This window comes from Antechinus flavipes, chromosome X, assembly GCF_016432865.1.
Source record: "Antechinus flavipes isolate AdamAnt ecotype Samford, QLD, Australia chromosome X, AdamAnt_v2, whole genome shotgun sequence".
NCBI lineage: Eukaryota > Metazoa > Chordata > Mammalia > Dasyuromorphia > Dasyuridae > Antechinus > Antechinus flavipes.
This window is the reverse complement of record NC_067404.1, coordinates 18815465-18839482: the sequence shown is the minus strand read 5'-3', so window position 1 is coordinate 18839482 and position 24018 is coordinate 18815465. Positions and strand designations below refer to the sequence as shown.

The window sequence follows — 24018 nt, the reverse complement described above, 5'->3', positions numbered from 1 at the left end:
CTATTTTCTTTTTCCAATTCACTAATTCTGTTTTTCAGGGAGTTGATTTCTTTATCCACTCTATCTTTTAATGAGTAACATGACTTATCCAGACCCTCTTGCAAAGCTTCCTTTTCCTTTTCCCATTTTTCTTCTAGCTTTTTTAAACGAGCCTTTTTGCTTTCTTCTATGAGAGCCTTGTGTGAAGGGGACCAGGCTATATCACCATTTAGGGCTTCATCTGGAGACAATCTGCTTGTATTCTCCTCAGAGTTTGAAGTTTGCTCTCTTTCAGTATAGAAGTATAGTTAGAGCCTGCTTTGCCTTTTTATTCATTTTGAAAAACAAAAACAAAAACCTGCAGTCTGCTTTTGATGTAGTGATATTACCAAGCTTCCTCAACAGACAATGGGAACTAGCAGTGAAACAGTAGTGGGACAGCAATGGCTGTGCTGGGGTCATCGTCTGCACTGGGATTAGCATCTACACTGTGGTCAGCATCAGCACTGTGATCAGCTTTGCGTACTGAGATTGTGCTGAGTCCCTCCTGATGCTGCGTGAGTGTGGCTAGGTCCAGAGAGACTCTAGTGTTTTGGGGTTATAATCTTTACTCCCTGTGTTTATAGCTTCTCTACTGATCTCCTGGCTTTCTGCCAGAGCAGAGCAGCTGACACTGGTAGAGTTCTCCCTGCAAATTTCAGCTGGTGAAGAACACACCCCACTCCCCTCTCGTCTGCTTAACATGAGCTGTTTTTCGTGCTCTCACTACCTGCCTGAATCTGCGCCTGTTCTAGCCCCACTCCCTCCCTGCCTGCAAGAAAAAAAAACAAACATTTTCTAGCAAATTTCAAGATTATCTTCTGTTGGTAATGTGTTGTACTTCCAATATTCATGAGTTTTGACAGTCAAGCACTAATTCCAAGGCTGTTTCATTAAAAAGTAGTCAGAATTCCAGAACTATCAGACCAAGGAAAAAGGAGAGTTTAAATAGATGCGTGTTTCCTCTCTGCCATCTTGACTCCCATTGTTCTTTAAGAAATGACCAACAAGATGATTTCAGAGAGCCTAGAGAGACTTACATGAACTGATGCTGAATGAAACAAGCAGAATCAGGAGATCATTGTACACAGCAACAACAAGATTATACAATGATCAATTCTGATGGACATGGCTCTCTTAAAAAATGAATTGATTTAGAGCAGTTCCAATTGCTCACCAATGAAGAGAAACATCTACCCCCAGGGAGAGGACTGTGGGAACTGAGAGTGGACCACAACATAGCATTTTCACTCTTTCTGTTGTTGTTTGCTTGCATTTTTGTTTTCCTTCTCATGTTGTTGTTTTTTCTTTCTAGATCTGATTTTTTTGTACAGAAAGATAACCACATGGTTATGTATACATATATTGGATTTAACATATATTTTAACATGCGTTGGAATACCTGCCATCTAGAGGAGGGGGTTGGTGGAAGGAAGGGAAAATTTGCAGCAGAAGGTTTTGCAAGGGTCAAAGTTGAAAAATTACCCATGCATATGTTTTATAACTAAAAAGGTATAATAAAAAAATCAAATGGTGACCAGAGGACCCAACTTGTACTTAGAATGAAAAGCAAACACAGAGAAACAAAGGGAAGCATTTTTTCATAGCAGAATTGTGCTTCAAATTATGGATATCCATAAGCCTTGAAAAAGTCACATGTGCTGCAATCCAATAATCATTTCAGTAAATAGGTCTCTATATAAGAAGTTAAACTGCAAAGTTTCATATCAGACATCAGTTCCCGCAATAATAGTCATTGTGTAGACAATAGAAACAGTTACCTGGCTAATGGCATATCTCCATGGCAAGAAGAAAATTCTTGTATTATACGTTTCCCAATGGGACAGGATCAAAGAAAACAAGACTATTCATTACAGAATACATAAAATAACACCCTGACACTGACACTGACACTAACACTGACACTGACACCCATTTCTCCTTGTCACTGAAAAATAAACAATAAACAGAATAATTCTTCTAAAGAGATGTTGGAGTTAGTTCTATAAGCTTGCTTTCCAGCAGTACCATCCAACAGATAAGCAATGATGCTAAGGATGCCCACTACAATCCAAACACAAAAATTTCTCTTTCTGACATGATGCTGATGCTAAAAATCAGGATCAAAATAGGCCATAAGTAAGAAATTAAATATAAGCAACAGAAAGCCTCAAAAGCTTTCAAAGGCTCTGAAATTCAGAGCCAGCCACATAGAGAAAATCTGTACTACAGTATTCTAAAATGGGTCCATAAAATACAAAGAGACTGGATTTGTATACACAGCCCTGTACTATTATTTATTGAAGCCAATAAATGCACAGACATCATGGATTTGTCAGTGAAGGCCATGATAACAGTGAGGAAGAAGCAGAGGAGGAAGAGAATCCAATGTTACCTGAGGATGCCTCCCGCAATGACAGCACCTGGCACCAGCTTAAGTTCAATGTAAGTGCTAATGACCATTTTCTATTCTAAGGTCCATTCACAGCTCAGCATTTCTGTTCTCAGAGACTGCACAGAAATCAAATGTAGTGATTTTCAGGACATTCTGAAATCTGTCCTTTGGAGTCTTGAGTCACTTGGACCTCTGATATCTTGTCTTTAAGGTTCTCTCCTTCATCCTTCTATCACTATGGGTATAGCATGTAATGTGCTGAAACACTTGTTTCTCTCAATTTCCATTCTCACCTCTTGAAAATCTCCCACTGTCCCATTTCTAATCCCTCTGAACAATGATATAGATTCCACAATGGAATCAAGTTCAGTATTTTGGATTCAAATTTTCTGTCAAACCCACACAGTCTGCTTTCCAGTATCTTCCATCTATTCTGGCTTCATTTTTCATTTCCCTTTAGTATACTTAGAGGCAGGATTCAACTCTTAGCTAAGACATTCTGGATTTCTGCTCTCAACTACTTCCAACATTTAACATGTGAAAGGTAACTGGAAGCTGAAAACTTTAGCATTCTGGAAAACATCAAAGACATTAAATTTTGGTTCTAAAGTCATACTGTGTTACCTTCTGTCAATTTCATATTTTTAATTTTATTTGCTAGATTATTATGACAATGTATATTGATTTTACTGCTATGATTTCGAAATAGAAGTTTTTCATAAAAACTATCTTCAACAGGGCTTTGTTGTTGCTGTTCAAAATTGTTGAATTTCCATTTTTTTAGTAGTCATAAAAACAACAGTCTTTATTAATGAAAGAATACATATGATGGTACTTTTCAGCTTCCATGTTTGTGTTACTTCAGTTTTTATGTTTTGATATTTGCTTGTTTGTTTTCTCTCTATGCAAAATATACACAGTTAATCTCAAAAATTCGTAGTGTTTTATTTCACTGTGGGTAGGGTTTTGTTAGTCTGTATTTTTATTTATTGCTTTTTGTTTCTGTTAAGCATCTCTAATGCACATAATATAACTTATATAGAGTAGATAAATGATCTCATATGAAAAATCTACCTTCTTATTTTTTTAAGTTAATTGAATATGGACAATATTTGACCTCACCAAGAAAATTTGTTGTTAGTAAATTGTTCAGTCATATCCATCTGTCACTTTCCCACTTCTGTTCCCCTGTAAAAATTAACTTTATTGATTCCACATCCCTATTAAGCTCAGTATTTTGAATTGAAACTTTTTGTCAGGCTCACAGAGTCTTGGTTTTACTGCCCTTCATCATCATCTTTTCTGGCTTCATTTTCTGCTTTTAGTAAAAAATGGATAGTTAAAGGTAGTTTTTAATTCCTAGCTCACAAATAGTGTATTTATTCAACAACATCCAACATTCCCATAGTAAAGCTATCTGGAAGCCAAAACTTATAGTGTTCTAGAGAACATGGAATATATGATATTTTTCATTCTAAAACCTTATTATGATAACTATATCAAGTTCTTAGTTTTAATTTTATTAATTAGATTATTATCACAATGAGCTTTGGTTTTAGCTATATGATGACTTCCAAATAGAAGTCTTTTTCCAAAAATATATCCACCTGGAACATCTGCTTTTTGTCTAAAATTGCTAGAGATGCATTTTTGTAATGATAATAGAAATAGTAATAGAAAATTACATGTGCACTTGTTGTGTTCAGTTATGTGGGATTTTGGGATGGGGATGTTTGGCTAGCCCCAAAATATGCATCAATCTTTCCGAAAACTTTTGGTGGTTTATTTCAATATGTGTGCAGTGTTTTTATTTTTAATGTTTCATTTTCTTTTTTCTTTCTGTTTTTATTATGCATCACCAATGCATAATAAAATTTATTTTGGAATAGATGATTGATCTTATGTGGAAAATTTACCTTTTTTAAAAATTAAGTTTACAATACATGGGCCCACTGAGAATATCTGTTTTTATTCAATCATTGACTCATGCTACTCTTTGTAACTCTATGGATCATAGCATTATTTTCTTTGTTTCCATGGCACTCTCAATCCATCTCTTCTGCTGCCATCTGTTTTTGCTTTTGTCTTCAATTTTTCCTAATGTCTGGGCCTTTACCAGTGAGTTCCATGGGCAAAGTATTGAAATTTCATCTTCAGGATTTGAACTTTCATTGAATAGCCTGAGTTGATTTCATTAAGTATTGACTAATTTGAACACTTTGCTGTCCAATAGAGTAAGACTAGAGATGAAAATCAATACTTGGTATGGGTGAGATTTTCCACTCCAAAATCTATTCCAGTGCAGATGAGTAATGTTCTTAAAAACCCTCCTAAGCTATCACAAAGAATGGTTTCTAGGGCAGTCAAAGTTCTGATTTTTGCTGTTCTAAAAGATCTCCTCTTTCACTGATATGTCTCTTTCTCAATAGTTTCCTTACTCTCTAATTCCCTTCTCCATGGCTGCTCCAAGTTTTGTTGTTCTGTGTGGCCAAATCCCGCTTCTTCTGGCCATTTCCTTGATCATTCCCAGAACAACTCTTTCTCTCATTTCTAATATATGCCAACACTGACTTTCTGGTTTCTGCTCCTCATCTGCCTCACAATTCTGAAATCAATATTTCTCTCTGGCTCAGATAGTCATGTTATATATGTTTTGCCTGATATAATCCATTGGTTTCACCTTCCATTGAAAATAGCATCTATAGAAGGAGGAATTGACTCTGAGAGACAACATTCTAGAATCTAAGCTTTCAGCAACCTTTAGAATACCCTGTTGAGATATAAGTGGAATCCCAGATTCTCAGTTTTCTAAAGACTTTTCAAGTTTTAACATATTGGGTTCTAGGACGACCACCCCTAATAAGCCATAAGGTTTTTTAAATTGATATAATGGTTAATACAATACAGAGGATTTTGACTGATATCCTGATTTTAAAACAAAAATCTTGTCACTTACCAGTTCTCAATGGATTATGTCTATTATTTTGCATGTAGAAAAAGACCCTACATTCATTAGAATTAATAATAAAACCAATAGCAGTCTTTCCCAAAGATAGGTGTTTAATTGCATTTGCTTTGATTTTCAGGTTTTAGTTTTGTTGAGGGGTAAAATAGAAATTAAAAGAATTCATCAATCATTTCCTGAAAGAGATCCCAAAATGAAAACTCCCAGAAATATAATAGCCAAATTCCAGAACTCCCAGGTGAAGGAGACAATATTACAAGCATCCAGAAAGAAACAATTCAAGTATAGTGGAGCCACAATTAGGATAGCAAAAGATTTAACAGCTTCTACATTAAAGGATCAAAGGGTCTGAATTAGGATATTTTGAAGCACAATGCATTTAAAATTGCAACATTCAAAGAAATAGAGAATTTTCAAGAATTCATGATGAAGACTTCCGGTTAAGATGGCGGAGAGGAGGCTCACAGTTGCATAAGCTCCGCGCTTTCTCTCACTATCCATTTCATTACAAGCCTCTGAATCAATGCTTGACTGAAAAAAACCCACAAATAGTTACCAAGAGAAGCCATCCTTGAGATCCGCCAAGAAAGGTCTGTCTTTACTGGAGGGCTGGGGCGGTTTTAGATCGGGTGCAGGCGGCGGGCAGCGGCAGTGAGAGCACGGGAGCAGACTGGAGAGGGGGTGGAGAGTGATCGCAGCCGTCTCTGCCGGGAGAGCTTCGCTACAGGTTTGGAACCTACAGCAAGTCAACAGCCCAGCAGAGAAGCTAAAAACACCGGGGCTGAAGAACACAACCGCAAACAGCTGGAGTCTCTCAGGACCTGGCCGCCTCCCCCTTGCCCCCCCTCAGTGACTCAGCACGCTTTGGGATCTCAGAGCGCAGGCGCAGCACAGTCCTGCTAGTGCCTCACTGCTGCCCCCTGCAGTCTGTAGAGGAAGCTCGATAACACACCCAGCCCCCCCCCCCCCCAAAGAAAGACTCCAGTTTTTTCTGTTTTTCTTTGGTAGTTTGTCTCTGATTAATAGACAGAATGAGCAAGAAGCTGAAGAGGACTTTAACCCTGGACAGCTTCTATACAGATAGAGAGCAGACTCTAAATCCTGAGGAGACTAAAAACAGGCAGTCCCCAGGTGATTCCCCAAAGGAGGAGATCGTCTGTTCCTCAGCACAGATGAACCTCATAGAAGTGATTAAAAAGGCTCTCACAAGGGAGCTAGAAGAAAAATGGGGAAAGGAGAGTGAGGCTTGGCAAAAGGAGAGGGAGGCTTGGGAAAAGGAGAGGGAGGCTTGGCAAAAGGAGAGGGAAGCTTGGGAAAAGGAGAGGGAGGCTTGGCAAAAGAGCCTGGAGAAAGTTAAAGAGAGAGTGGATAAAGAAGTAAAATCCTTGAAAAATAGGATTAGTGAACTGGAAACAGAAAACAGCTCTCTAAAAAACAAAATTGGCGAAATGGAAAAAAATTCCACAGAACAAAAGAACTCAATTGGACAATTAGAAAAAGATTTTAAAAAAGTGAGTGAAGAGAATACTTCACTGAAAATCAGAATTGAACAAGTGGAATTGAATGACTCGAGGAGACAAGAAGAATCAGTCAAGCAAATCCAAAAAAATCAAACAATGGAGAAAAATGTGAAATACCTTCTGGGGAAGACAACAGACCTGGAAAACAGATCCAGGAGAGACAATCTGAGAATCATTGGACTCCCAGAAAAACATGATGAAAAAAAGAGCCTGGATACTGTCTTCCAGGAAATTATCAAAGAGAACTGCCCAGAAGTCATAGGAACAGAGGAAAAAATAAACATTGAAAGGATTCATCGATCACCCACTGAAAGGGATCCTAAAATCAAAACACCAAGGAATATAGTGGCCAAATGCCAGAACCCTCAGGTGAAAGAAAAAATATTGCAAGCGGCTAGAAAAACCCAATTCAAGTATCAAGGAGCCACAATAAGGATCACCCAGGATCTGGCAGCATCCACATTAAAAGATCGAAGGGCCTGGAATATGATATTCCGAAAGGCTAAGGAACTTGGTATGCAACCAAAAATAACTTACCAGCGAGAATGAGCATCTTTTTCCAGGGAAGAAGATGGACATTCAACGAAGTAAGCGAATTTCATCTATTTCTGATGAAAAAGCCAGAACTTAACAAAAAGTTTGATCTACAAATATAGAACTCAAGAGAAATCTAAAAAGGTAAAGATTAATCTTGGGAACTATATTTTGACTATATAGATGTATAAAGAATACATGTATACCTTGTTCTAGAAATTGATGTGGAAAGGACATTGTACCAGAAAAAGGGTAAAGTGGGGGTAGTACATCTCATGAAGAGGCATAGGAAACCTATTATATCTGAGAGAAAGAATGGAGGGGGATGAATATAGTGGGTATCTTACTGCCTTCAGAATTGGCTTTAAGTGAAAAATCTTAAGACATATTCAATCTATGGTGAAACTTCTCCCATCTCATTGAAAAGTGAGAAGGGAAAAGTGGAAAGGGAAGAAATAAGCTAAGCGGAAGGGAATACGGGAACTGGGAGGGAAAGGGGTAAGATAGGGGGAGGAACTCTAAGGCGGGGGAGGGACACTAAAAAGGGAGGGCTGTGAGAAGCAAGGGGTGCTCACAAGCTTAATACTTGGAAGGGGGGGAAAGGGGAAAGAAGGGAGGAAAGCATAAAACGGGGTTAACAAGATGGCAAGTAATACAGAATTGGTCATTCTAACCATAAACGTGAACGGGGTAAACTCCTCCATAAAGAGGAAGCGGTTAGCAGAATGGATTAAAAGCCAGAATCCTACAATATGTTGTTTACAGGAAACACACCTGAAGCGGGGAGATACATGCAGGTTAAAGGTAAAAGGTTGGAGCAAAATCTACTATGCTTCAGGTGAAGTCAAAAAAGCAGGGGTAGCCATCCTGATCTCAGATCAAGCTAAAGCAAAAATTGACCTAATTAAAAGAGATAAGGAAGGACACTATATCTTGCTAAAGGGTAGCATGGATAATGAAGCACTATCTATATTAAACATATATGCACCAAGTGGGGTAGCATCTAAATTCTTAAAAGAGAAACTAAGAGAGCTGCAAGAAGAAATAGACAGTAAAACTATAATAGTGGGAGATCTTAACCTTGCACTCTCAGAATTAGATAAATCAAACCAGAAAATAAATAAGAAAGAAGTCAAAGAGGTAAACAGAATACTAGAAAAGCTAGATATGATAGATCTCTGGAGAAAATGTAATGGAGACAGAAAGGAATACACTTTCTTTTCAGCAGTTCATGGAACCTATACAAAAATTGATCATATATTAGGACATAAAAACCTCAAACTCAAATGTAGTAAGGCAGAAATAGTAAATGCATCCTTTTCAGACCACGATGCAATGAAAATTACATTCAACAAAAAAGCAGGGGGAAGTAGACCAAAAAATAATTGGAAACTAAATAATCTCATACTAAAGAATGATTGGGTAAAACAGCAAATCATAGACATAATTAATAACTTCACCCAAGAAAACGATAATAATGAGACATCATACCAAAATGTATGGGATGCAGCCAAAGCGGTAATAAGGGGAAATTTCATATCTCTAGAGGCCTATTTGTATAAAATAGAGAAAGAGAAGGTCAATGAATTGGGTTTACAATTAAAAATGCTAGAAAAGGAACAAATTAAAAACCCCCAGTCAAACACTAAACTTGAAATTCTAAAAGTAAAAGGTGAGATCAATAAAATTGAAAGTAAAAAAACTATTGAATTGATTAATAAAACTAAGAGTTGGTTCTATGAAAAAACCAACAAAATAGACAAACCCTTAGTAAATCTGATTAAAAAAAGGAAAGAGGAAAATCAAATTGTTAGTCTTAAAAATGAAAAGGGAGAACTCACCACTAACGAAGAGGAAATTAGAGCAATAATTAGGAGTTACTTTGCCCAACTTTATGCCAATAAATTCGACAACTTAAATGAAATAGAAAAATACCTCCAAAAATACAGCTTGCCCAAACTAACAGAGGAAGAAGTAAATATCCTAAACAGTCCCATCTCAGAAAAAGAAATAGAACAAACTATCAATCAACTCCCTAAGAAAAAATCCCCAGGACCAGATGGATTTACATGTGAATTCTACCAAACATTTAAAGAACAATTAACTCCAATGTTATATAAACTATTTGAAAAAATAGGGATTGAAGGAGTCCTACCAAACTCCTTTTATGACACAGATATGGTACTGATACCTAAACCAGGTAGGCTGAAAAGAGAGAAAGAAAATTATAGACCAATCTCCCTAATGAATATTGATGCTAAAATCTTAAATAAAATATTAGCAAAAAGATTACAGAAAATTGTCACCAGGATAATACACTATGACCAAGTAGGATTTATACCAGGAATGCAGGGCTGGTTCAATATTAGGAAAACTATTAGCATAATTGACTATATCAATAACCAAACAAACAAAAACCACATGATCATCTCAATAGATGCAGAAAAAGCATTTGATAAAATCCAACATCCATTCCTAATAAAAACACTTGAGAGCATAGGAATAAATGGACTTTTCCTTAAAATAGTCAGGAGCATATATTTAAAACCATCAGTAAGCATCATATGCAATGGGGAAAAACTGGAACCTTTCCCAGTAAGATCTGGAGTGAAGCAAGGTTGCCCACTATCACCATTATTATTTAATATCGTATTAGAAACACTAGCCTCGGCAATAAGAGTCGAGAAAGATATAAAAGGAATTAGAGTAGGCAATGAGGAAACCAAACTATCACTCTTTGCAGATGATATGATGGTATACCTAGAGAACCCCAGAGATTCTACCAAAAAGCTATTGGAAATAATTCATAATTTTAGCAAAGTAGCTGGCTACAAAATAAATCCCCATAAATCCTCAGCATTTTTATACATCACCAACAAAACCCAACAGCAAGAGATACAAAGAGAAATTCCATTCAGAATAACTGTTGATACCATAAAATATTTGGGAATCTATCTACCAAAGGAAAGTCAGGAATTATATGAGCAAAATTATAAAAAAGTCTCCACACAAATAAAGTCAGACTTAAATAATTGGAAAAATATTAAGTGCTCTTGGATCGGCCGAGCGAACATAATAAAGATGACAATACTCCCTAAACTAATCTATTTATTTAGTGCTATACCAATCAGACTTCCAAGAAAATATTTTATTGATCTAGAAAAAATAACAACAAAATTCATATGGAACAATAAAAAGTCGAGAATCTCAAGGGAATTAATGAAAAAAAAATCAAATGAAGGTGGCCTAGCTGTACCTGATCTAAAATTATATTATAAAGCAGCAGTCACCAAAACCATTTGGTATTGGCTAAGAAATAGATTAGTGGATCAGTGGAAAAGGCTAGGTTCACAAGACAGAATAGTCAACTATAGCAATCTAGTGTTTGACAAACCCAAAGCCCCTAACTTCTGGGAAAAGAATTCATTATTCGATAAAAACTGCTGGGATAATTGGAAATTAGTATGGCAGAAATTAGGCATGGACCCACACTTAACACCATATACCAAGATAAGATCAAAATGGGTCTATGACCTAGGCATAAAGAACGAGATTATAAATAAATTAGAGGAACATAGAATAGTTTATCTCTCAGACTTGTGGAGGAGAAAGAAATTTGTGACCAAAGATGAACTAGAGACCATTACTGATCACAGAATAGAAAATTTCGATTACATCAAATTAAAAAGCCTTTGTACAAATAAAACTAATGCAAACAAGATTAGAAGGGAAGCAACAAACTGGGAAAACATTTTCACAGTTAAAGGTTCTGATAAAGGCCTCATTTCCAAAATATATAGAGAACTGACTCAAATTTATAAGAAATCAAGCCATTCTCCAATTGATAAATGGTCAAAGGATATGAACAGACAATTTTCAGAGGATGAGATTGAAACTATTACCACTCATATGAAAGAGTGTTCCAAATCATTATTGATCAGAGAAATGCAAATTAAGACAACTCTGAGATACCACTACACACCTGTCAGACTGGCTAAGATGACAGGAAAAAATAATGATGAATGTTGGAGGGGATGCGGGAAAACTGGGACACTAATGCATTGTTGGTGGAGTTGTGAACGAATCCAACCATTCTGGAGAGCAATCTGGAATTATGCTCAAAAAATTATCAAAATGTGCATATCCTTTGATCCAGCAGTGTTTCTATTGGGCTTATATCCCATAGAAATACTAAAGAAGGGAAAGGGACCTGTATGTGCCAAAATGTTTGTAGCAGCCCTGTTTGTAGTGGCTAGAAACTGGAAAATGAATGGATGCCCATCAATTGGAGAATGGCTGGGTAAATTGTGGTATATGAATGTTATGGAATATTATTGTTCTGTAAGAAATGACCAGCAGGATGAATACAGAGAGGACTGGAGAGACCTACATGAACTGATGCTAAGTGAAATGAGCAGAACCAGGAGATCATCATACACTTCGACAACGATATTGTATGAGGACTTATTTTGATGGAAGTGGATTTCTTTGACAAAGAGACCTGAGTTTCAATTGATAAATGACGGACAAAAGCAGCTACACCCAAAGAAAGAACACTGGGAAACGAATGTGAACTATCTGCATTTTTGTTTTTCTTCCCGGATTATTTATACCTTCTGAATCCAATTCTCCCTACGCAACAAGAGAACTGTTCGGTTCTGCAAACATATATTGTATCTAGGATATACTGCAACATATCCAACATATAAAGGACTGCTTGCCATCTAGGGGAGGGGGTGGAGGGAGGGAGGGGAAAAAAAATCGGAACAGAAATGAGTGTAAATATAATGTAATTATTAAATAAAAAAATTAAAAAAAAAAAAAAAAGAATTCATGATGAAAAGACCAGACTTGAAGAGGAAATCTGATTTTCAAACACAGGGCTCAGGAGAAGCATAAGAAGTTAATCAGGAAAGTGATATCATAAGGGACTTAATAAGGTTCACCTATTTACATTTCTACATGGGAGGATGATACTTGTAACTCTTCAGAACTTTCTCATTATTATGGCAGTTAGAAGGAATGTATTTAGAAAGAAGGCACAGGTGTGAGTTGAATATGCAGGTATAATATCTAAAAATGAAATTAAGGATTAAGATAGGAACATAAAGGGGAAAAGGAAAGGGAGAAATGAAATGATGTTAAATAAATAAATAAATGAATGAATAGGCAAGGAAAAACTTTTTACAGGGGAGGGGAAGAGGGAGAAGGAAGAGAGAGGGAGTGAATGTTACTTTCATTATATTTGACTCAAAGGCGAAATAACATACATAATGAGTGTAGAAATCTATCTTATCTGGTAGGAAAGTTGGAAGAGAATGGTGAATCAGAAAGAAAGAAGATAATAAAAAAGAGGGCATATTGGAGGAGGGACTTTTGAATACTTTTGAAGAGCAAAAAGATGAATGGCGAGAGAGAATAGAATAAATAGGGGGAAATGCAGTTAGCAATAGCAATTGTAAAAAAAGAATTTTGAAGCAAGTTTCTCCGATAAGCCTCATTCCTCAACACAGAGGAAACCAAGTAAAATTTATTAGAAATAACGCCATGCCTCAATTGATAAATGATCAAAAGATATGATCAATGCCCAAAGAACTATAAATTCATACATATCCTTTGACCTAAAAATACCCCTACTAGAATTTTAAAAAGGAAATAGATCTATATGTACAAAAATACGTACAGTAGCTCTCTTTTCAGGGCAAAAAATTGGAAATGGAGAGGATACCCATCAGTTGAGAAATGGCTGAAAAAGATGTGGTATGTGATTATGATAGAATATTATTATTCTGTGGAAAATGATGAACAGGATGCTCTGAGAAAAAAATTGGAAAGTTCCCCATGAAATCAAGCAAAGTGAAATGTACTGTATACAAAGTAATAGCAATGTTCTGGGATGATCAGCTGTAAATGATTTTGCTAATCTCAGCAATACAATGATCCACTACTAATCTGATGGATTTATGGTGAAAAAATCCTATCCATAACCAGAGAAGAACGTAATTGTGTCTGAACACAGATTCAAGCATTCTCCCCTCTGTTTGTCTCTTTCTCCCCTGCCCTCTCCCTCTTTTGACTTTGTATTTCTTGACTTTCTTTTAGCTGGGTGCAAGATGTGTATTTCCTTTCATAACATGATTTTTATGGTAATGTTTTGCATAACTTCACATGTGGTTTTTTAATTAGGATTGTGAGTATAAAAGAAAGAGTCTGGAACCCCAAAATTAAAAAAAAACAAATGTAAAAATGTTTTAAATGTAACTGGGTAAAATAGTAAATAAATAATTTTAAAAGAAAATTTAAAAAGAAAGGAATACATGGAACTGCATTAATTTAGGTGCACAGGTACTGTGGTGTTTTGTTGTTGTTTTTTATGTAGCTAAAGATTAACTGTTACCCTTTTGGGAGTCTCCTTGATGATGAGAGGATTTGTTGTTACTGTTTTGTTTTAGTTTTTGTTTTATTTATACATCACTTATACTCAATAAAAAATTATATTGGAATAAGTTAATGATCTTCTATGAAAGTAACTTTTTTAATTTTAAAAATTCTCTAAGAATGAACAATATGTAGGTTCATATATAATAAATCCTTGTGAATTGGGAGATGTTATTCTCTGAGGCCCCTTCTCCAGCAGATTTCTGTCCTCTGAATCCTCTTACCTATAGCATATACTGTTTTCCAGGAAAATCTAGTCTTTCTGCTCTGAGGTTCCCTCTTCTATGGGCCCTGTTAGCTCTCACTTTTTTGTCTCCATGGCAACTGCCAGATCTGAAATATTGTGTGTGCTCAAATCCTGTTTCTGAAGATGTCCATTTCCAAACCCTATGGGGTTTATACACCCTCCCTTTTCTGAATCTTCACAATTTTCATCTTGTAGATTCTACAGTCACATCCAGCTAATAATCCAGAATCCCAAATTTCCTTCAAGCACTTATTTTCTCTTTGCCATGAGCCATACTGAATCTCATAGTTCTCCCTAAATTTTTCATATCATATCTACATCTGCAAAGGCTGGACTGATTCACTAGCCAGGGAATTGTATATTCTCAGCTGTGATACCCCAGCAACATAGATCCTTTAAAGATACCAGAAGCCCCAAGAGTCAAGGTTTCAAGGGACTGACAGTTTGAATTCTAAGGCTGTACCCTGCTCCCAGTATCCATAAAGATTTCTTTTTCTTTCTTTTTTTTCAATTGGATGATTGTTATAATATATATGAATCTTATTGTATACACAGTTTTAAAAAATAACCAGTGTCTCCTAAATTTTTAGCATGCTAAATTTTATGTATCTGTAACTAGAAAATATTTTTTTCCCATTCAGAATATGTAAGCCTTGAAATTTAGGACATTTAGCATCTGAAGGCCCATTTCACAGAATGTAGTTTCTCAGAACACTTAGTCATGGCATATTAAAAAATGGAAAGACACTCCAGAACTGACCTTTGCTTTCTCTCCTAAATGTCTGCATCCCTTCTTCTAGAGGTTCTCCTCAATCTCTCCTTTTCTTCATGGTTCCTTCCAAAGCTGAAAGTTTCTGTTTACTTGTGTTCTAAGGACTTTCTCTTTCTGTTATTCCTTTTTGGAAGTACTCATCTACTTTTCTTATACTCCTCTCCATGGCTACTGCCAGGCATGAAATTCTATGAGATAAAATCTCACTGTTTGAATAATTTGATTTTTAATCTCTGAACATCTCCCATTGTTTTACTGTTTATTTTAATGTCTCTCAATATGACATTCCAAAATTCTACTCCTTAAAAAATCTTCTGACTCTGCATCATAGCTGTTTATCAATGGTAGATATTCTAGGTTCTAAGTTTTCTCTCTAAGCTAATGTAATGGATTCCAAATTATATAATGTGAAGTAAAATAAATTGAAATAAATAACTGATCTCATCCAGGAATTCTGAATTGTAATCCTCTCTTTATTTACCTAGAATTGAAAAATACACATTTTTGGCATTTGTAATATTTTCCATTTTATGGCTCATTTAGAGCTAATCATTTCTGTTCTCAGAGATCACCTAGTAATAAAATATGATTTTCAGGATATTTCAAGACCTGCTCTTTTGGTTCTCAGGGCATTCTGCTCTAATTTCCCTCCTCCAAAGTGGTCTCTTTCTTTCTTTTTTCCCTTCACCGTGGCTACACCAGGCTATATGCTAAAAACCTTCCAATTTCTGACAATTTCCATTTTCAGTCTCTAAACATCTCTTATCCTTCCACTTCTAGCCCTCCAAACCATGAAATTATAGATTGCACAGCCAAATCAATCTCAAGAATCTAGATTCAAAGTTTCTGTCAAGTCCATACTTCCTTGGTTCTAGATCCATTCATGATCACTTATTCTGGTTTCGCTTTGTAAACCCATTGGTATATTCAGATTCAGGATTTAACTCTATCTCATCTCTCAACTACATCCAACATTTGAACCTGAAAGCATAAACCTTTAGCTTTGAAGGGAAAATCAAAGATATGACTAATTTGATTCTAAAACCACATCATGATGACTTTTTAAAAATTCTTATTTTTAGTTTTAATAATTGGATTATTACTACAATGCACATTTACTGATATGATGACTTCAAATAGAAAAAAATTCTCCCCCAAAAGTGTTATATGCAAAACATCTGATTTTTTATCCCCAAATGATATATAGCCAATTTTCTTAATAGGAAAAGAAATATCAGCAAAGAAAGGAATACATTCAACTATAATTGTTCAGGTGTTCAAGTTTGGGAAAATCTGTGTTTGTGTTTGTTTTTTCCCTAGCAGCAAAATACACAGTAGTCTCAATAAAACTTTTTGGAATTTACTTCACATTGTGAGTTTAATTTTTAATTTTGTTTTTCTTTTTTTTTCTATTATATATCATCAATGCATAATATAATTTGTTGAAATAAATAAATTATATTACATGAAAAATCCACTATCATCGAATTATTAAAATAAATTAAAGATGCCCAATATTTGGGAGTACTCTAAATATTTGTTGTTCTTCAATTGTTTTATGGTGTGCAATTCTTCCTTACCTTATGTCAGAGCCCTCCCTTCTATTTTCAGCTTTCTCTCAAAGTATCTTCAAGTAATGTTTATAGTTTCTATGATTTTATATATCTATCTCTTCCATGCCAACTGCTTTTGCTTTCAATCTTTCACAATATCACGGTCTTTACTAATAAATCCTATGCTTTCAATCTTTTACAATATGAAATGTCTTTACTAATGTCTTTACTAATGAATCCTATCTTCTTATTATGTGGCTAAAATATTCAATATTAAGCTTCATTATTTGGCATTCTACTGAATTTCCTGCATTAATTTCTTTCAATATTGACTGATTTGGGGACTTCTGAGGGTGGAGCCAAGATGGCAAAACAGGCACACACAATTCTCTAAGCTCCTCTCATTACCCTCATAACCAACTATTTAATCCAGCCTCAAAAATAACTCTTCACTGCTTAAATTCATGAAGATTAGAAGCACTACAATTTACCAGCCGAAGTCAATCCAGAAGATCGCCAGGAAAGGTTTGTCCTGAGGGGCCAGGAACAGATTAGGACAGCGAGAGGCTAGCATCCTGAGCAGACCAGGGGCGGGGGTGATCTCTGTGGCTAGAGAAATTATAGGGACCACTCTGCTATAGGCTAACTGCTCTGCCTTGATTACAAAGCAGTAAACTGGCAGAGAAATTAAAGCCTAAAACAGAGAGTCCTCTAAAAAACGCCAGACCCTAACGAGGTCTGGCTGTAACCCCTCAAACCCAGAAGTGACTCAGGCAGACTTTACCGCAGCCCTGCGGCCACATCCTGCAGTTCAGGGCTTTTGTGGGGGCAGTTACTAATCTGCACGGCAGGGGGGCACAGCCTAGGCAGCCTCTAATTGGCAGAGTGGGGGGCTCGGCCTGGGGCAATAGAACTTCCCAGGCAGATACTTCCCATTCCTGCAAATCCATTCACTGCTCAACTGCTAACACCCACAGCCCCAGGGCAGGCTTTGGCTTGGGGTAGTGAAACTCTCATTGCTCAGCGTCTAGCCCCAGGACAGTCTTTATCTCACATAGCTGGGGTTCTTTGAAGGGCACTTTCCCAGCTTGGCCCTGCAGGCCTGAGTTACTTTCGGGTGGGGAACTCTTTCCCAGAGCACTCCAGTACCTTGCTACTTTTTGTAGCCCGCTGGCAGGACAGCTACCCGTCCATATACCTTTCATTGCTCTGCAGAGGAAGCTGGTAACCTCCTGGCTCTGAAGGCAGACCTTACAGGCTTTAACAAAATGAGTAAAAAAATCAAAAGAACGATTGATAGTTTCTACACAGAAAGAGAACAGCTTTTCAACCCTGAAGATACTAATAGCAGACAGTCTCCAGGCAATTGTTGGTCTCCAGTACAAAAGGCTCTCCTAGAAGAGACTATTAAAAACCTTAAAAGAGAGCTAGAAGAGAAATGGGGAAAGGAAAGAAAAGCTATGCAAGAGAGTACAGAAAAGGCACTTAACTCACTAAAAGAAAAATTTGATAAAGTGGAAAAAGAAAACAACTTCCTGAAATGTGAATTGGAAAAAGTAAAAAAACTCCCAAGAAGTCAGGGAAACAGAATTTGCGAATTGGAAAAAGAAAATAACTCACTAAAAAAATAAAATTAGTGGAATGGAAAAAAATTCCATAGAGCAAAACAACTCAATTGGACATATAGAAAAAGAAGTAAAAAAAGCTAATGAAGAAAATAACTCACTAAAAATCAGAACTGAACAAATAGAAATGACTGATTCATCGAGACATCAAGAATCAGTCAAGCAAAACCAAAAAAAAAAAATGAAAGATTGGAAAAAAATGTCAAATATTTACTTGGAAAAACAACAGACCTGGAAAATAGATCTAGGAGAGATAACCTGAGGATCATCAGACTACCAGAAAATTATGATGAAACAAAGAGTCTAGATACTATTTTATAGGAAATCATCAAAGAGAACTGCCCAGAAGTAATAGAACCGGAAGGGAAAATAGGCATTGAAAGAATTCATCGAACACCTTCTGAAAAAGACCCTAAAATAAAGACTCCGAGGAATATTGTGGCCAAACTTCAGAATTTTCAGACTAAAGAAAAAATTTTACAAGCAGCCAGAAAAAAACAGTTCAAATACCGAGATGCCACAATAAGGGTCACGCAAGATCTGGCTGCCTCAACATTAAAGGGTCGAAGGGCCTGGAATCAGATATTCTGAAAGGCAAAAGAACTTGGAATGCAGCCAAGAATAAACTACCCAGCTAAGCTGAGTATTTTTTCCCACGGAAGAAGATGGACATTTAATGAAATAGAGGAATTCCATCTGTTTCTAAGGAAAAAAACCAGACAAACAAAAAATTTGATCTCCAACAACAGGAAACAAGAGAAGTAGAAAAAGGTAAAAGGAATTCTTGAGAACTGTATTTCTGTTGTGGATATACATAAAAACCATATGTATGATTTGATTTTACTGATATAACATAAAAAAGGGAAGTAGAAATGGAAAGGGGATAGTGTCAGAAAAAGGGAAGAGGGGAGATAAAAAGAGGGAAAATACATGCGACAATGAGGCAAAGGAAACCTATCATATATGAGGGAACTTAGAAAGGGGGAGGAACATTATGTGAATCCTACTCTCATCAGAGTTGACTCAAAGAGGAAACAATTGACATTTGTTTTACAGGGATTCTTCTCTCACTTCACTAAAAAGTGGTAGAGGAAAAGGGAGAAGGAAAAAGAGTATTATGGGAAGGGTACAAGAAAGGGGAAGGGATTCAAAGGGAGGAAGGAGGGATACTAAAGAGGGAGAGCTGCGCGACATTATTGGGACCAATAAGTTTAATATTAGGGAAGAAGGGAAAGAGGGCAAGAAAAAGAAAAGTATAATCTGGGGATATTAGGATGGCAGGAAATACAGAATTGGTTATTTTAACCGCAAATGTGAATGGGATGAACTCTCCCATAAAGAGGAGGCAGATAGCAGACTGGATCAAAAGTCAGAACCCTACAATCTGTTGTTTACAGGAAACACATTTAAAACAGGGAGATACATACAGAGTAAAGGTAAAAGGCTGGAGCAGAATCTGTTATGCTTCAGGTGAAGTCAAAAAAGCAGGGGTAGTCATCCTTATCTCAGATCAAGCAAAAGCAAAGATTGATCTAATTAAAAGAGATAAGGAAGGAAACTATATCTTGCTTAAGGGTACTATAGACAATGAAGCAATATCAGTATTAAACATATATGCACCAAGTGGTATAGCATCTAACTTCCTTAAAGAGAAGTGAAGAGAGTTGCGAGAAGAAAGAGACAGCAAATATAATAGTGGGAGATCTCAATCTTGCAATCTCAGATTTAGATAAATCAAATCACAAAACAAATAAGAAAGAAATTAAAGAGGTAAATAGAATATTAGAAAAATTAGGTATGATAGATCTCTGGAGAAAACTGAATGGTAACAGAAAGGAGTATACTTTCTTCTCAGCAGTTCATGGAACCTACACAAAAATTGACCATATATTAGGACATAAAGACCTCAAAATTAAATGTAGGAAGGCAGAAATAGTAAATGCTTTCTTTTCAGACCACAATGCAATAAAAACTACATTCAACAAAAAGTTAGGTGTAAATAGACCAAAAAGTAATTGGAAACTAAATAATCTCATCTTAAAGAATGATTGGGTGAAACAGCAAATTATAGACACAATTAATAATTTCACTCAAGATAATGACAATGATGAGACATCATATCAAAATTGATGGGATGCAGCCAAAGCAGTAATAAGGGGAAATTTTATATCCTTAGAGGCTTACTTGAATAAAATTAGAAAAAGAGAACATCAATGAATTGGGCCTGCAACTTAAAAAGTTAGAAAAAGACCAAATTAAAAACCCCCAATCAATTACTAAACTTGAAATTCTAAAATTAAAAGGAGAAATTAATAATATAGAAAGTAAAAAAAACTATTGGAACTAAAGTAAGAGTTGGTTTTATTGATAAACCTTTGGTAAACCTGATTAGAAAAAGGAGAGAGGGAAATCAAATTAGCAGTCTTAAAAATGAAAAAGGAGAACTTTCCACTGATGAAGAGGAAATGAAAGAAATAATAAGGGGTTACTTTGCCCAACTTTATGCCAATAAATTTGATAACCTAAGCGAAATGGATGACTACCTCCAAAAATATAGGTTTATCAGAGGAGGAAGTAAATTGCTTAAATACTCCCATTTCAGAAAAAGAAATAGAACAAGCTATTAATCAACTCCCTAAAAAAAAAAAAAATCCCCGGGACCAGATGGATTTACATGTGAATTCTACCAAACATTCAAAGAAAAATTAGCCCCAATGCTTTATAAACTATTTGAAAAAATAGGGAATGAAGGAGTCCTACCAAATTCCTTTTATGACACAGACATAGTACTGATACATAAACAAGGTAGAACAAAAACAGAGTAAGAAAATTATAGACCAGACTCCCTAATGAACATTGATGCTAAAATCTTAAATAAGATATTAGCAAAAAGACTACAGAAAATCATCCCCAGTGATAATACACCACAATCAAGTAGGATTTATACCAGGAATGCAGGGCTGGTTCAATATTAGGAAAACTATCAGTATAATTGGCCATATTAATAATCAAATTAAGAAAAACCATATGATCATCTCAATAGATGCAGAAAAAGCATTTGATAAAATCCAACATCCATTCCTATTAAAAACTCTTGAGAGTATAGGAATAAATGGACTTTTCCTTAAAATAATCAGGAGCATCTATTTAAAACCAGCAGTAAGCATCGTATGTAACGGGGACAAACTGCAACTATTCCCAATAAGATTAGAAGTGAAACAAGGTTGCCCACTATCACTGTTACTATTTAATATTGTATTAGAAATGCTAGCTTTGGCAATAAGAGTTGAGAAAGAGATTAAAGGAATAAGAATAGGCAATGAGGAAAGCAAACTCTCACTCTTTGCTGATAATATGATGGTATACTTAGACTCTACTAAAAAGTTATTAGAAACAATCCACACCTTCAGCAAAAGGATACAAAATAAACCCACATAAGTCATAAGCATTCTTATATATCACTAACAAAACCCAACAGTTAGAGTTACAAAAAGAAATTCCATTTAAAGTAACTACTGATTGTATAAAATATTTAGGAATCTATCTGCCAAGGAAAAAAAAGAAACTTTATGAACAAAACTACAAAACACTTTCCACACAAATTAAGTCTGATCTAACCAACTGGAAAATGCTCTTGGATTGGTCAAGCAAATATAATAAAGATGACAATACTACCTAAATTAATCTATTTATTTAGCGCTATACCAATCAGACTCCCAAAAAACTACTTTGATGAACTAGAAAAAATAACAACAAAGTTCATATGGAAAAACAAAAGGTCAAGAATTTCAAGGGAATTAATGAAAAAAAATCAAATGAAGGTGGCCTAGCTGTACCAGATCTAAAATTATATTATAAAGCAGCAGTTACTAAAACCATCTGGTATTGGCTAAGTAATAGACTAGTTGATCAATGGAATAAGTTAGGTTCAAAGGACAAAACAGCCAATAACTTTAATAATATAGTGTTTGACAAACCCAAAGACACCAGTTTCTGGGATAAGAATGCATTATTTGACAAAAATTTCTGGGAAAATTGGAAATCAGTATGGCAGAAACTAGGCATTGACCCACACTTAACACAGTACACCAAGATAAGGTCAAAATGGGTTCATGATCTAGGCATAAAGAATGAGATGATAAATAAATTGGAAGAGCATAGGATAGTTTACCTGTCAGACCTGTGGAAGAGGAAGGAATTTATGACCAAAGAAGAACTAGAGATCACTATTGACCACAACATAGAAAATTTTGATTATATCAAACTGAAAAGTTTTTGTACAAACAAAACAAATGCAAACAAGATTAGAAGGGAAACAATAAACTGGGAAAACATTTTTACAATCAAAGGTTCTGATAAAGGCCTCATTTCCAAAATATATAGAGAACTGACCCTAATCTATAAGAAATCAAACCATTCTCCAATTGATAAATGGTCAAAGGATATGAACAGACAATTCTCAGACGAAGAAATTGAAACTATTTATAGACATATGAAAATATGCTCCAAATCATTATCAATCAGAGAAATGCAAATTAAGACAACTCTGAGATACCACTACACACCTGTCAGATTGGCTAGAATGACAGGGAAAGATAATGAAGAATGTTGGAGGGGATGTGGGAAAACAGGGACACTGATGCATTGTTGGTGGAATTGTGAACACATCCAGCCATTCTGGAGAGCAATATGGAACTATGCTCAAAAAGTTATCAAGCTGTGCATACCCTTTGATCCAGCACTGTTTCTACTGGGCTTATACCCCAAAGAGATACTAAAGAAAGGAAAGTGACCTGTATGTGCCAAAATGTTTGTGGCAGCCCTGTTTGTAGTGGCTAGAAGCTGGAAAATGAAAGGATGTCCATCAATTGGAGAATGGTTGAGTAAATTGTGGTATATGAACGTTATGGAATATTATTGTTCTGTAAGGAACGGCCAGCAGGATGAATACAGAGAGGACTGGCGAGACTTACATGAACTGATGCTGAGTGAAATGAGCAGAACCAGGAGATCATTAGATACCTCAACAATGATACTGTTTAAGGAGGTATTCTGATGGAAGTGGACCTCTTTGATAAAGAGAGCTAATTCAGTTTCAATTGATCAAAGAAGGACAGAAGCAGCTACACCCAAAGAAAGAACACTGGGAAATGAATATAAACTGCTTGCATTTTTGTTTTTCTTCCCGGGTTATTTATACCTTCTGAATTCAATTCTCCCTGTGCAACAAGAAAACTGTTTGGTTCTGCACACATATATTGTATCTAGGATATACTTTAACCTATTCAACATGTAAAGGACTGCTTGCCATCTGGGGGAGGGAGTGGAGGGAGGAAGGGGAAACATCGGAACAGAAGTGAATGCAAGGGATAATGCTGTAAAAAATTACCCTGGCATGGGTTCTATCAATAAAAAGTTATTAAAAAAAACAATATTGACTGATTTGATTTCCTTGCTGCCCAGTGGACGAAGCACAGAAATGAAAATCAATCCTTGGCATATGTGAGAATTTCTACTCTTAGGCCCATTCCACAGTAGAATTTTTTTCTTTTTTTTTTTTACTGAACCTTAATAAATGAATATGCATTGCTTCAGTTAAAATGAACCCTGGGGAAGACCTCAGCTTAAGAATCCAAAGGCCTCCATTCCATCTTGACCCATCTCCAGTCACCCTAATATATAGCTTGCCATTGGACCCAGATGGTTGCAGAGGAGAAAGTGAAGCTGGTGACTTTGCATAGCTCTCTCTCACTTCAATCCAATTCATTTTCATGTCATGACATCACCTTCTGATGGCATGGTACTATTTGTGAATAAAGGACAAACTCCAGCAGATAACTGATGTTTTTGGAGCCTTCCACATTTCATTTAAAATGCTTTTTGATGTTCCAAGAGCTCTCTCTCTTTGGTATTCTTCCAGCTCAATGCTCTCCTACCTTTCTCATTATCTT

The 24018-nt window shown here is 35.9% G+C and overlaps 1 pseudogene; it reads right to left on the bottom strand.

Moving 5' to 3' along the window:
- Positions 1 to 394: 394 nt before the first annotated feature.
- On the bottom strand, positions 395 to 11056 carry LOC127542840 (ethanolaminephosphotransferase 1-like; annotated as a pseudogene).
- Between the last annotated feature and the right edge of the window lie 12962 nt (positions 11057 to 24018).